A 13,493-nucleotide genomic window follows, 5' to 3' on the forward strand; every position below is an offset into this window, starting at 1 on the left:
CTCCGCCTCGATCTCGGCCGTCCGATCCACTGGACGGTCCAGATCATTGAAGGCCGGATCAAAAAGGGGGCAGCCGGAGCCCTAACCCTAAAAAAACCTCCTCCTCCCCCGATTTTTCCGCGAGAGAGAGGCGCCCTCCTCCCCCGATTTTACTGCCGCACCCGCACCTGCACACGACGCGGCCAAGCCCGGCGGCGCGAGGCGCGCGAGGCGGCCACGCCCGGCGGCCCGAGCGCGCGAGGCGGCCACGGCCCGGCGGCGCGCGAGGCGGACACGGCCCCGGCGGCCCGAGCGCGCGTGGCGCCCACGACCCCGGCGGCCCGAGGCGCCCTTCATCATGCCGGCGCGGTGGCGGCGCTCGCCGGGGCAGCGTGCAACGGACCATGTCCGGCGCGCTCCTCCGTATCCGTCTGCAGGGGGGGCGCTCGCCGGCGAGGCCGGCAGCCATTCCGCGCGTTACCGCGCGTCCATCCGCGCTCCTCTGTCGAGAGAGAGCGGCGGCGCGGGATCCTTGCCCTCGCCGGAGCTATCGCTGCTCCGGCGGGCCCCGAAGGGAGAGGCAACGACCCGGCGGCGTAAGGTGAGTCTCCAAACTCGACAGGGGTGGAAAACATCATGAGATCGCTACATAAACTGCCTAAAACATGATCTTTATACAAAAAAAAAAACGTGATCTCAGATCACCACTAGGGTTCTAGTGCTTGCAGTACTAGGCCTCTGATACCATTGTTAGGTCTAAAAACGCATGAGTAGCACAAGATCGCAAAAGCAGACACTAGAACACCTAATGATCATAACAGAGATAGTAGATGTGTTGCATTACTGGGCACTGACGATCCCATCGACGCCTGCGTGAGGCAGGCTTGGTGTGGCGGTGTTGATGACGAACTTGTGGTCGATGACGATCGGGAGATCCTCCCGATCCCCTCCGGGCGCCACCTGCACTGCCCGGCACAGCACGGCGAGGTTCCGGTCCGGTCTTCCCGTCGTTCTGCGCCTCCCTAGATCGGTAGGGCTTTAGGAGTTGTGGGGAAAGCAGCGAGCTGATCGTAAAACTGACCGTGATCGATAGCAGCCAGGCTCCCCCCCTTTTATATGGCGCAGGCGACAGGGGACCAAACCATCGAGTTGGTTTTGGTGCCCCCGATCAGGGCGCGTGAGATGCGAACGAGGTGGTCACGAACGTTGGTTCGTGGGCCTCCTCCTTAACGTTATTTGACTAGAACGTTTTTGTCAATGTTTATCTCTTAAACCTGACGTTATTTGATTAGAACGTTTTTGTCTCTTAAACCTGACATGTCAACCAACACTATCATTTCTCCGTTTGAGGTGGGCGCTCCTACTAGATTAACTGTAGGAAAAAGAACACACAATCCAATAGCTTCAGAGTCTTCTCCACTCTCCACTACCGAATAGCTTTCCGCCGAGACGTGAAAAAGAAAAACGAGCTGGGGGTACTGGAATGCCTTCATCATCTTACAAGTTAGACGGCCCCTATAAGGTGCTGATCACGAGGAAGGGAGCGGAAGAGCATTTTTGTACATTCTGCTGGGTCGCTGGAGTTCTATACACTTCAATGAGCTCAAAGCTAGTCTCGCAACGGCCTTGCTTCAAAGCCCCCTTCCTTCAGGCTCACTAGGTCATAGGCCATGTGGGTTCCTAGAATCCTGTCCCAGACTGCGAAGAAAGGTTGGGGGTAATTGTACTTCGTACCTTGGAGCTGATGGTGGATATCATGATAGGCGCGCGGTACTGTTTTGGAACAAGTGCTGGGAGATGTTGTATGGTAGCCAAAGCCCACAGTGATCATCGACCGTCTTGAGCACAGCAAAACAGAAGAAGAACACGGCAGTCCTTGGCGTCATGCCAGAGACAACGAAGGACATAGCACCACCCAAAGTGTCCAAAAGGGTGGTTGTAGAGAGCCCCGATGGCATAAGGAACGATCAAACGGTGATGTTGCGAGTGGATATGTCGATAGAGGAATTTGTTCTGATGCATGTAGCGGTGCACAAAGTATTGCCATGTACCCATCACCAGCATTGCAACCAAGAACTGGAACATTTGAACGACCATAGATGGCTGGACTACACCCGTTGAACGATCCGAAGTAATCTGCAAATGAACATGTTGAATTGGGTTAGAGAGGTTAAACAAGGAATTGCCTGTCTATTAATATACACAGCACCACGCATATGCAGAAAAAAAGATCAAAGGTAAATACAGCCGTTATAATGCTGGTACCGGTGAGAAACAATTCTGATGCTTTCTGTTCGTTTAATATTTGATACCCTCGTAGCATGTATGACCAGCTATGCACTGACAAAATAGCTACACTAAGATAGGATAATGTACAATTACTCTTAACTCAATCACCACACAAACGAATGTTGCCTAATTAACTGAAAGTACGAACATTACTCTGAAACTCAACTGTGCCTTATTATCCGCAGTTCCCCACATACAAACAAAACATAAGAGCTGGTAGAATTCCCGTAAAACTTTAGTGACAAAAGTCACAAAACCAATAGATATGAACAAAGCAATAGGCTACAGTATACTTGGCCATGTCTCGGTCCGGGCCGGGCCGAGACGCCAGGCCGAGGAAAGCCCGACGTTCGAAATTCAGGCCCAAGCCCGGCCCGACCAATTACCCACCAAGCCCGTCGAGCCGCGGCCCAGGCCGTAGTGTAAAATGGCATTTTCGGGCTACCCAGGCCTGGCCCGGCCCGTGTGTCGGGCCAACATTTCTGGCACAGGCCCGAGTTTTTCGGGCCGGGCTTCGGGCCGGGCTGCCCATGGCCAGGCATGGGGCTACAGCCTACAGATGCTTAATTTTCTCCAATAAATAGTAATCGTGGAACTTTTACTTATCAAGTTATCATGCCAGAAAACATAACTCCAGAGTTTAGACTCTCTCCCGAATCCCGATGCCAAGGACCTGATGCAACAACCAATGCTCCACAGACCATTGACTTATTTTGCCTGCAGGAATTGCCAAGCGTTTGGTGGTTCTGAACAGAGCTGGGGACAGGGACTGAACACAAGATGAGTATGTCTGAATATTTACAGATCATACATGACTACATATGCAAAATTATGAGGCCCAATCATTACAGACGGAGCAGAGATTTTGAGAAAAATAACTTTAAAGCGGAGATGTTAATCATGCTCCCAAGTCTATATGTGAAAGAAGATTCAGAAGTTTTCCAGGGTAAGCCAGTCAGGGAATAGGTGGTATTTGAGCCAAAACAACCACAAACGGCGTCAGATTTTAGATTGGTACTTGAGCTGGCAACTGCCCCCAAATGTACATACTTCCGGTACTCCGGTTGATTGTTAATGATCAAGAATTCGCAAGATACTATGATGATAACCAGGCGGGAAAGGGATCATGAGATGTATTATATTGGCTGCTGAAGCATGTATTATATCTAACTGAGTGTGGTTGGAAGGACTTAGGGATCTGTGAGTTCTGCGCCATGGAATAGGCAGACTGTTTTATCTTAGAAGATTGTACTAGTACAAGACAAGGATCAACTCCGCACCCAGAAGCAAAAATATTATGGGCAGTCAAGAGAACTAAAAAATGGTGAATTATGAAACCTGACTATTACACATTATTTTTAGGGTTTGCCTACGTCTCAGTTGACTGAGATTTTCTTAAGTTTCAGTCATCTAAAAAAAGTGCAACTGCAGTTTAAAGAAACGTGTAACTCAGTTCAATTGCACTTTTTTGGCAGAATTTTTAATAAAAAAGTGCAACTGAAGCACTTTTTTGTGGGTGACTGAGACTTAAGAAAATCTCAATCAACTGAGACATAGCAAATCCGTTATCTTTAGGATACATGCCGCTGCTTTATTACTGGCAATTTCAAAGCCATCTGAAGTTCTGAACCTAAATATGGTTTTGTTCTGCAAGCCTGCAATGTTTATGGCGGTGGTCCATTTTTATTAGATGCAACTACAATCACTCAGAACGAAAATAACCTTTCCGTTCACAAGCATATTGAATCGAAATTGCACTGATTCAAACAGTCATAATTCCACTGCCAGGTAAGTTCTCCAGAGTTAACTTTCAGCAACAATAGTAATCTGTGTGTAGCAACTTTTGCAAGGATGTTCCCTCATCGTGTCCAATCCTTAACTCACAGCAAACACTTACTTCCCTTGCCTCAACTACCTTGAAGGAATTAACCCCGGAAAGACAACATAACGAACTCTACAGGGTGACGCCAGGGGCCTCAACCCTAGCGCCGCCAGCCCCCCTCCCATGGCCTCTCCCCCTCCGCTGCTGCCGTCGGCGCCCACGGTGGCGGCGGGCCCTGGCGCCAAACGTGCTCGGGGGGGTTGCTGGTGGTAGCGACCTGCGGTGGCGGCTGGGGCGGCGGCTGTTGGATTTGACGCGCACGGCGTTCAGGGCGGAGACCCTGGATGAGCGGCGGTGGCTTCTCCCTCCACGGCCACCAGCAATGGATGGTGGCGGCGGCTGTTGGATCTAGTGCCCGCCTAGACCATCGTCGGCTTCGGCTGGCGGCGCGAGGAGGGGGCAGCGGTCTTGCGGGGCTATGATGGTGTGGTAGCGGTTTGGCCGCCGTCCACCGAGTCCCCCTTCGTCGTCGTTGGCTAGCAGATGGCAGCATGGGGGGCCTGCTCATCTGCTTCGGAGCATAAAGGTGGTTGTCCTAGGTTCCTCTTTTTGCGAAGAGACTTTCCGGATGCCAATCCTTCTTCATGTAGCCCAAGTGATGAGTTCCGGAAGGCTCCGCCGGCGAATGGAACATCGCATATTTTGCCTGGAATTTGTTGGATCGGGTGGTATTCGGTCGCGTGCACTCATGCTTTTATTCCGAATGTTTGGTTCTGGAGGGAGCGAGGCGAAGCTCTATTCTGTGTTGCCATCAGATGACATTCTCATCATGGTGAAAATTAGAGGCGGACAATATCATGAAGGGCAGATTGGAGGACTAGCAATGGAGGTTCAAGTCTCTGTGATGTTGATGGACTTGTTTGGTGTTCTAGTTCTGTCAGCAATAGTATACAATGCGGGGCGACAACACATGTGAAGTTTAGAGTCTTACCTTTTAAGGTGAAAATCCAAGGCTTGGCCTTTGATGCAGCCCGACCTACGGTCTTCGCTTTATCATGTGCATCAACGACAAGAACCACACTCAAGGCCGGGGTCACGGAGGCATGGAGGAGAAGAAGGAAGAAGAGGCGTCCGAGGTCGCCAAGAAGAGAAGGCCAAGAAACACGACTGCTAGGCCGGATTATCCGTCCCAGTAAGGCCGGACAATCCGCCATCTAACCTGCGCATCCAACACTTCGGCTCAGCCCATGCAACCCCCCATTATGCTATTTGTATGCCTAAACTACCCCTCCTTAGTGGCTCCCTATATATAGGCTCCCACCTCCCCATTAGGATAGACATAACTTGAGTGAGAACTTGGCTTATGCCTCCACCATCCCTTTGGGATTAGGGAAACCCCCTCCTCTCTTAGACACAAATCTATGAGTTGTATCAAGGCACTCCTTATATGATTTATCTTTCGCACTTGTGATTCTACCGCGGTCTCTCACACGTGTGACTCCATAGATCGTATACCGGTCTTTCTCTCGGGGATTCTACCTCGTGTCTCTCCCTTGAGAGGTTCTATCGGGATAGTGGTTCGGGCTATCGGGAGTAAACCGGAATTGTATCGGGTTGTGTTGCGTGCGTTCGTCGTGTTCTTCGCCGTGTTCATCCCTCACCCCCTCTTGTTCTTGGTCAATTCGTGAGATCGGGCAACCCACGTGGCCTTAGGCCCATCAGCCTTAATAAATTATGTCTGGCAATGACTTTGTTGAAGGCATTGTTTTGAGAGCGAGGACTACCTTCGGGATAAAAACCTAAAATATTTTGATCGGGCGATGACGGCGCTTGTGCACTATTTTCCTCTTGGAGGCGGCGCTTTTGGAGAGCCTGGAGTTCAGGTGTTGTCTTGGGTGGATGTATTGTTGGTGCAAGGGCGGGACTTTTTTTCTTAGGTTTCCTTTTACTTTTTAGGCGGGTGCATCCGTATTACCGTTAAAGTAGTGCGTAGTTGCAGAGGGTAGATGTAATTAGTATCTTCTTGATACTAATATATTCTCTTTATTGAAAATAACTAAGTCTACACTCCGAGGGTTTCCCATTAAAGTTTTTTTAATAATTCTTCATTGCATTCACACAGTAACGGTAGCCAGGGTGCAAATGTACTGTGTTGGTAGTTCCAAATAAACAAACAACACTCTCACAGTAACCTGCTGGGTTCGCAACATGGGCATCAAGCGGGGAGAAGAAGAGGAGGGCCGAAGATTGGGTTTTGACAAGTCTTCAGAGCCTGATGCTACAGCTGCCCTTCTTAAACTTAAACAAAAGGAACATGTATGCAATGAAACATGAATAACTCGTACCGTTCAAAACCTGTAACTAACATTCATTGTGTAAACAAAGGAAATTGAAAAGAAGGCAAGGAACAGTTCAAAGGACTTTTTGACAAGAAGCCGGGAGATTTAGTCTTTCTTACTGTTCCAATGTCAAATGTGCTACAAGAAAGATTACTATCAGGAAGATCTAAACACTTGGGCCAAGTGGATTGATTTAAATGTGTCTCCCAAGAAAACAATTGTGTTTTTCAGAGGCTACTCGGCCTCCCACTTCAGGTTTGCACACCCTTACTATGAACTCCTGTAAAGTTAGTTTGCCATGACGTATCAGTATAAGAGTAACTGATGTTTCGAAATGTCTACGTGTATTTGTGTTGTGCAGTGGGGGACAATGGAATTCAGGAGGCAGCTGCGACAAAGAGACTGAGCCGATAACAATCAAGCAGTACCTCTTGAGGTGGATGTGGGAATTCCTAAACTAGGCTTGGTTGCAAATATATCAGAGACAGAGGACTCGTCTAATTCTTCACCAACCGTGTCAATTCAGTCCGTGACTGACAGTGAAAGTCAGGCTTCGGCTTCGCAGGTGACAAGAACATGCACAAGAATACTTGCAACTGAATTCTTCACCAACCGTGTCGCTAGAGTGACAAGTGATGATGCAAACTTCAAAACAAAAACATGCACAGGAATACTTGCAAAGTTGCAATTGAACTTGGAAGGGCATATTCACAGAGAAATGAAGGTACTGCAATTTTGTTTTATAAATATAAATGCAGTGCTTCAGTTTATTCAATCAACATTGCACAAAGAATTGAATCTGTACCTTATACTTCAGAGAACGGGAGCATCACCTTCCTCGGGCGAGCAACAGAGCAGAGTAGGCGCTGCCAGTTTTGCTTGGTTCCTGCAGCTGATCCGAGGAGGAGGAGCGGCCCTGCCCCGGCGAGCTGTCGACGAGGAGACTCCGTGGAGTAGAGGACTGGCGGCGCAGGGAGGAGGGACGACAAGGACAAGCTCAGGCGAGGCCGCGATAAGGCCAGTGGCGACGTGCGCGCGAGCAACAGGGGAGCAGCGGCGAGGCCTCTGGACGCCGCAACGAGTCACGGCGCAGGTACCTCTGGCCGTAGCGGCGACGCAGGGCGAGCTTCTTCTGGCCGCGGCGGCAAGACTTCCTTCCTCGACGGCGGACGGCGAGGGAGCTGCGGAGGCTGGGAGAAAGAATACCGGAGCGGCGCCAACGTATGAACGAGCGCGACTGGCAGGCCGGTCCGCCGCCAGGTCGAGCCGCCCCGTCCAGCAGTGGCGACCTCCTACGCGTTCGCGATGGTGGCGATGGTGGGGTCCGCGAGCTTGTGCGCGTCCTAGATGATGGAGTCCGGGAGCTCGTGGGCGTCTGCGGTATGCTAGCGTGCGGCCATGGCGTCCGCGTTAGGCCGGCGTCCGTGCTAGGAAGCAGGTCGGCGACGGAGCCAACGATCGACAGGCGACAGCGACGGGGAAGAACCCGTTTTTGAAGTTTAATTTGAAGCCTAGATCTAGAACACTTAGGATGTATAGGGGGGTTATTGCAAAAGTGAAAATGAACTGCCTTTACCGTGACCGAGGGAGTAGTAAATCAACATCGATAAAAGTACCAAAACATATCAGGAAATAACAACCGTCCAGCCTTGTATATTTTTTTTCTTTTTTATTTCATTGTAATCGCATGCACAATACTCCACATGTACTTTGCAGCAGCAAGAAAAAAAAAGGGATCGTGAATAGTTTCTTGTTCATCTGAAAACCTATAACTAAATTCTCCTTACCAACCTCTCCTCCTCATATTATCTTTTGTGGCAATTGCTTTATGCCAAATTAACCAAAGCCAAATCCTGATTTTAGGAGGGGTTTTTGCTTTCCAATGTCTTTTTTCCTCAAATGTGCATGCGATTTGTTGTAAAGAGATTTGGCGGTAAAAACTCCAGATTTATTTAACCTCCAGATTGGTTTATCCCTATCCACACTGATCAGGGGGCAGGTTACAATTTTATCCATAATTCAATTAAACTCGGAAAAGTTCGGTTTGAACCTGGGTGCATGTAAACCCTAGTTGGAAATGCATTTTCGAAATGTGAAAAAATTCTGAAATAAAAATATCCGGGTACGTACGCATGTTTCATGTGTGCGTAGAAAGTTTTCGCGGAGAAACCACTTTTTTTTTCAGAATCTAAAAAAGACAAATACGTCACATATATACTGCTATATAGCCCTGCAAAATTTCACTTTTTTGCCGAGCCAAAATAAAATGTTTTTTCGTCACGAAACTCATGCCCAGGGCACATATTTGAGATCATCTGGGAAATCATTTTGTGTTTCGATTTTTAAAACATGTTTTGACATCACAAACGGAACTTTTCAAAAAGTGGGTTCACATGCCCTCATGTTCACAAAAGCCGGTCTCAACTCGGAAAAGCTAATATGCAACAGAGGGAGTACATTTGAAACTCCCCTGAGAGATTAATTGTGGTAAGAGGAAAAACCCGTGGGTTGCTACTAGCCTTCTATCTACATGGCAGCAAGTGGTTTTTCTACGGGCGATTAAAATCCTGACAGGTTTATATATGATGTTATATCCATGTTTTATATTGATTTTTGTGGATTTACGAATGATCCCTTTTATTTTCGTTATAACTCTACAGGATAGGAAAGCCTTATTTTGTGTATTTTTAGCTTTCAGGGACCTAAACGAAATGAAATGAAGCTACGACTTTGGGATATCAATATTTCTCCAGGAGAAGCGTTTGGACCTCACGAGAAGGGCCGGGAGGGCCAAAAGAGGCTAGGTGGCGCGCCTAGTAAGGGGGGCGCGTCACCCTACCTCTTTCTCTCCTTGACCGTCTGATTCGATTGATTCTTTTGCCCACGGACTCCTTCTGACCTATAAACTTCTATATAAAGGACTTCCCGAGGCTTCTTCGAGGGAACACCACAGAAACACCAAAACACCAGAACAAAGTTAAAACCAGCGAAGATTGGAGGGGGAAACTCCACTGGAGTCGCCGACGGAGGGATCTCCACCTTCTCCAACGTCTCCACCATCATCACCATGATGAAGAGGGAGTAGTCCACCTTTGGACTATGGGTCTGTGGCAGTAGTTTGATATATTTCTCTCTTGTTCTTCATAGATCTAGTGCCATATGAGTTGTCCAACATGATTATGGTCATATTTGTAATTCATGATTTGTCATATGAGATTGGAAACTATTATGTGTAAGATATATTGATAGATGCATATCATGTACCATGTTCTTAAGCACTTGTTCTGATCCAACTTGTATCCAAGAGCATGTATGGGGAGAAGTGTGTATTAGATGGAGTAGCATGATTATAGTGATTGAATAGTGACAACAAATTCAAGATCTACTATGGTATTTACCTTTCTTTCGCTGCCTCACTAGGGATAAAGTAAATTCATGTGCTATAATTATCATTTGACAGCTTCATAATCTTGTTTGTTCAAGGTAGCATATTTGTGATTCAAACATCATGTCAAATTACTTAAGGCTATACTCTGTTGATTTGTAATTCAAGATTTCTTGGAGTTTTTCCTTTCTTGAGGAGTATAAGATAGATGTGTTGCATCATCTCTATGTTTGTACCTGATTTTCATATCAATGCTTATTAAACACATGTTGAAGTTCCACCAATATTATGTATTTGATGAATTGTTTGTGTCCACTACAACTAAAAAGAGAGTAGAAAAGTGAACCCATGAACCCCGGTCCATTTTAAATCATTAGACACACCTTTCTAACACAATTATGACTCTTTATATTTTCTGCAATTTATTAATCCGAAAATAAAAAAATTATTTCTTCACTTGCAAACACACAAAACCCAAAAGAAATCATATCTTTATTGCTTTTATCGTGCTTGCTTAGCTTACTTACTTTACTCCGCTTTAGTTATATTTATATTTCATATTACTAATACGAAGCATTGTGGTTGACAACCACGCGGTGGAGTTGAGGACACACGACAAAAAATTTGCTTTACAGGTTGCTAGAAGAGGAGAAGAAGAATTGAGCCTCTAGCTAATTTCCAGAGAGTTTTATATAAACCCTCGAGTCACCCTTGTGGGGAAAAGACGCTTGCTACAACACTCTACACTCGGAGTCCCAACAAGTTGGTACACATGGAGTTCTTGCCATCATGCTCCCAAGAAATCGTCACAAAGGCCTCAAATCAGTCTAGGGTTCCAAGAACACAAGAGTAACAACCTTCTCACTTTTACTTCCATGAATCACCGTGAGAACTCAAACCGATGCACCAAATACAATGGCAAGAACACCACTAAGATGTTCAAGTCCTTCTCTCACAAATTCCAACAAAGCTACATAAGTTATTAAGGGAATAAGAGAGGAAGAACATATATGAAGAAGAACACCAAATTTCTCTCCAAGAACTTGATCTAGGGATTATCTCATAAAGAGGGGAATTTGATTGGTGGGATTGTAGATCTAGATCTTCTCTCTCTTTTCCTAAAATATGAGCAAAAATCATGGAGGGATTAGAGGGAGAGGGAGCTCTCAAAATGTTAGCAATGGTTGACGAGGGGTGACCTCGGCAATGCTCATGGTTATGGACTTGTGTTTTAGGGGAAGGGGACGCCTGAAGATTCTGGGAGCGAGATGTCACACAACGTACCCAGGTTCACGTCCGCACAGTGGAGGAGCGCTACGTCCTGCTAGAAATCCAGTATAATATAGTTGTGTACAGGGTGCCACCGTATGCGGAGTTGTGTATCTAGATCTAATCTATCTTGTCTATGCTACGAGTATCCTCTAAGGGGCACCTTTGTCTGGATTTATATATGCAACCAAACTAGGGTTTACAATTGTTCTATTCGACTACGTCTTGGAGTTTCCTTCTTTGGGCTTTCCTTCATTGACACGCCAGACTTCTTGGACTATGACTGTTTGGTGTAGTATGTGCTTCATATGCCTTTTGACTAAACTGCACATGGTATAGCAATAATAGGCACTCGATAGGGTATACCCATATCAGTATGCCCCAAGTGTCTAGGGAAGTCGAATACTTGAGTAGAGACTCAAGCATTTCAAATATCGCCTCCAAATGTCTTGATCAATTAAAGAATGTTGAATCTGTACTTTATGCTTACATAAACTGTCGTAGATGAAGTTGCAAAGTTATTTTCTATCGGGTGTGCAACCGGTGCTCCCATTGAGAGTATCCCTCGAGTCTATGGGTGGGTGCTCGCAGCCGCGCGTAGACTCAAATTGTACCACTTGAACTTGATGAAGATGTCGATTTTTTTTTTGCATCCACGTGATCCCGATGGGAGTATGCACTACTTGAGTCGCACACTTGAGTTGAGTCTTCAAACCTTGATTCATTCACCTAGGGTGTGTTCGGTTCTAGAACCAGGAGGGACGGAATGGAATGGTTCTATTCCGACGTCATGGGATGGTTCTGACCCCGTGTTCGGTTCAGAAAAAGTCAAGGAAAAGAATGGTTCCATTTTCTATTCGGTTATGGAATCTGATACGTCTCCGACGTATCGATAATTTCTTATGTTCTATGCCATATTATTGATGATACCTACATGTTTTATGCACACTTTATGTCATATTCGTGCATTTTCTGGAACTAACCTATTAACAAGATGCCGAAGTGCCAGCTCTGTTTTCTGCTGTTTTTGGTTTCGAAATCCTAGTAACGAAATATTCTCGGAATCGGACGAAATCAAGACCCAGGTTCCTATTTTCACCGGAAGCATCCGAACACCCGGGAAGGACCGGAGGGGGGCACCGGGCCCCTGGACCATAGGCCGGCGCGGCCCGGGCCCCGGCCGCGCCGCCATATGGTGTGGCCACCCCTTCGACCCTCCTGCGCCGCCTCTTCGCCTATATAAAGCCTCCGTCGCGAAACCCCCGAGGCGAAGAACCACGATACGGAAAACCTTCCGGAGCCGCCGCCATCACGAAGCCAAGATCCGGGGGACAGGAGTCTCTGTTCCGGCACCCTGCCGGAGCGGGGAAGTGCCCCCGGAAGGCTTCTCCATCGACACCGCTGCCATCTCCACCGCCATCTTCATCACCGCTGCTGCTCCCATGAGGAGGGAGTAGTTCTCCATCGAGGGTCGGGGCTGTACCGGTAGCTATGTGGTTCATCTCTCTCCTATGTGCTTCAATACAATAATCTCATGAGCTGCCTTACATGATTGAGATTCATATGATGATGCTTGTAATCTAGATGTCATTATGCTAGTCAAGTGAGTTTTACTTATGTGATTTCCGGAGATTCCTTGTCCCACGTGTGTAAAGGTGACAGTGTGTGCACCGTGTGGGTCTCTTAGGCTATATTTCACAGAATACTTATTCACTGTTGAATGGCATAGTGAAGTGCTTATTTATATCTCTTTATGATTGCAATGTGTTTGTATCACAATTTATCTACGTGCTACTCTAGCAATGTTATTAAAGTAGTTTTATTCCTCCTGCACGTGTGCAAAGGTGACAGTGTGTGTGTGCACCGTGTTAGTACTTGGTTTATGCTATGATCATGATCTCTTGTAGATTGCGAAGTTAACTATTGCTATGATAATATTGATGTGATCTATTCCTCCTACATATGCATGAAGGTGACAGTGTGCATGCTATGCTAGTACTTGGTTTAGTCTTTTGATCTATCTTACACTAAAGGTTACTAAAATATGAGCATTATTGTGGAGCTTGTTAACTCCGGCATTGAGGGTTCGTGTAATCCTACGCAATGTGTTCATCATCCAACAAAAGTGTAGAGTATGCATTTATCTATTCTGTTATGTGATCAATGTTGAGAGTGTCCACTAGTGAAAGTGTAATCCCTAGGCCTTGTCCCTAAATACTGTTATCGCTGCTTGTTTACTGTTTTACTGCGTTACTACTGCTGCGTTACTACTGCTTGTTTACTGTCCCGGGCAAAGCACTTTTCCGGTGCCGTTGCTACTACTTATTCATACCACTCGTATTTCACTATCTCTTCGCCGAACTAGTGCACCTATTAGGTGTGTTGGGGACACAAGAGACTTCTTGCTTTG

At 46.9% G+C, this 13,493-nt stretch overlaps 1 pseudogene; it reads right to left on the bottom strand.

Annotated features, from left to right (window-relative positions):
• Nucleotides 1-1,588: 1,588 nt before the first annotated feature.
• LOC124672816 lies at nt 1,589-2,569 on the bottom strand (annotated as a pseudogene).
• Nucleotides 2,570-13,493: the final 10,924 nt, after the last annotated feature.

Source organism: Lolium rigidum, chromosome 7 (genome assembly GCF_022539505.1).
Source record: "Lolium rigidum isolate FL_2022 chromosome 7, APGP_CSIRO_Lrig_0.1, whole genome shotgun sequence".
NCBI classification, from domain to species: domain Eukaryota; kingdom Viridiplantae; phylum Streptophyta; class Magnoliopsida; order Poales; family Poaceae; genus Lolium; species Lolium rigidum.